The sequence below is a fragment of the Carassius carassius genome, chromosome 25 (genome assembly GCF_963082965.1).
Source record: "Carassius carassius chromosome 25, fCarCar2.1, whole genome shotgun sequence".
Taxonomy (NCBI): domain Eukaryota; kingdom Metazoa; phylum Chordata; class Actinopteri; order Cypriniformes; family Cyprinidae; genus Carassius; species Carassius carassius.
The window spans coordinates 24,173,647-24,175,875 of record NC_081779.1 but is presented as its reverse complement, the minus strand read 5'-3'; the positions used below and the strand labels follow the sequence as shown (position 1 = coordinate 24,175,875).

At 33.6% G+C, this 2,229-nt stretch overlaps 1 long non-coding RNA gene across 1 annotated transcript; it reads right to left on the bottom strand.

Moving 5' to 3' along the window:
- Positions 1-832: 832 nt before the first annotated feature.
- On the bottom strand, positions 833-2,025 carry LOC132104765 (uncharacterized). Its single transcript, XR_009423594.1, has 3 exons — positions 1,935-2,025; positions 1,641-1,811; positions 833-980 (listed from the first exon to the last, which is right to left on the bottom strand). It is a non-coding gene; the product is annotated as an uncharacterized LOC132104765 (long non-coding RNA).
- Between the last annotated feature and the right edge of the window lie 204 nt (positions 2,026-2,229).

Here is a 2,229-nt window from a genome sequence, read left to right as displayed (position 1 = left end):
AAATATAAGACACATTTTTAAGATTTTTTTTTTTTTGACCAAAGAAAAATATATTTACTAATCAAATTATGTGCTTCTAAAATTTACATTGTATATTACATTGTGTTTTAAAGTTACAAAACAGAAATTATAAATGAATGAATGAACAAATAAATACATAAAGCATAATGAACATGCATAGTTTTGTAAGGATCTTACATTATTTATTGATATGTCAAACTCATTTAAAGACGTACCAAAATTACTCTGTCACCAAGCTCGTTTTTGCCACCATAAAGAATAAAAAGGCAGTTATGTTGTAAACGTTAACTATTTTCAGTATGATGCTTGTATTAAAAAACAAAACAGTAAATACAGTATGTCTTTCAGAGAACACTGGAAAAAGATAAATATTCTTAAAAATTAAATTGGCCAAAATGTGATACAACACAATGTAAATGTTTCAAACTCACAACATAACAACATGAAGACATGCATGTCAAGTGTGCAATATCATCTATAAAACTCTATCAGCACAGCATCAAATAAACACTGATTGACCGAACAATGGAAGACAGAGAAAGTCTTTAGGAAAACAAACACCTGCTACCTTTGACAATAACATCATTAATTCACTTAATGACTGGAACTAGGGGATGACTGTGTATGAATATCTCCTTTACTAAAACTCTTAATTAGAGTCTAAAAAATGTACTGTATGAAGCTTGAAAAAGAGAACACAATGCTTTATCAATACGAAAAATACTATTTTTAACTATTGTTTTCATCACTGGTTCTGTAATGTATTCATTATGAGCTTATAAAATTTTTATTTAAAAAAAAAGCTTATATAAAACAAAGTTACATCTTCTGCAAAAATCAAACCACTGCAAAGTCTAATCACTGATCCAGGGACCATTTCTGTGTGTGTGGGGGATAAAGAGTTAATGAGGTGAGTCCTTGTGCATGATGGAGAACTACAGTGTTATCTGCAAACAATCCTGTAAGACAGAAAGGAAGGAAATATTAAATTACATTCAACTTGTACATTACACTGGGTTTTGTTTAGACCATAAAAGCAGCCTCTGTAAAGATGCTGTATAATTAAATGTTAAATGCATCCATTATTAGAAGCAAGTAATTAATAGCAAGCTATAGTCATATGAATTCTTTTGATAGTGTCAGATGAGACAATATCATACAAAGTGTTAAACTGGATTATTAAGTCTGTGATCTGCGACTGTGTTTAGGGTTCATTTTTAAGACTTTGACCCTGTCCAGATACCCACACTTGCAGTCTTGGCCACTTGAGAGTGTGTGTACGTGACAGTGTGTGCACAAGACTGTCCCCGGTCTTAATAATGCCAAAGCACAGCGTCCTTAACACACACTAAACCTCTCCAATACTGCTCCGGAGCACTATACAACGCTTAGTGTATCCCATCATGCATCATGTTTTGGTATAAATCGTCAGACTTTTTGCAGAGATCTCACAAGAGGTCACGGAAAGCTGTCCAATGTACAGTATGTGAAATATTGATAATTAGATATAAAAAATCTCTGTAAACACATAAGTGTGTCCCATAAGGCAGTGGCTCCCAATCCTGGTCCTGGAGAACCCCAACACTGCACATTTGAGATGTCTCCCTGATCAAACACACCTGATTCAACTCATCAGCTCATCAGTGAAGACTCCAAGACCTCAAAAGTGTGTTTGTCAGATAAGAGAGACACCAAAACCGTGCAGTGCTGGGGTTCTCCAGGATCAGGATTGGGAAACACAGTCATCAGGTCATGAAAAGTTCGACACACACTTATGGTCATCATGCTCACTCAATTGGTCAAGTGCAAAGATGGCAAGTGTGGGTATTTGGACAGTGCAACAGTTTAAGAAACAACAAATGCTGTACAAATGATAACAGCAGGAATGTTTGATAAAAGGGTAAAACTATCACAGACTTACTGCTGCAAATGTCTGCCTCCGCAGCTTTCTGTCTTCTCCATTTCTGAAGGAATACCTCTCCAGAAACACCAATGGGCTGACTGCTTCCTTTACGTCTTTTCAGCTAAAAATAAAAATAATAAAAAAGGGGAGAGAAAATAAAATTGAATTATATACAGAATGTTAATAATGATCTGTGAGCATAATATTTAGATATAAACTAATATGAATGAACTGCAAGATGAAAATTTTTATTTTATTTTATTTATTTATTTTTTAATTTTTATTTTTTTGGATTTACATTAAAA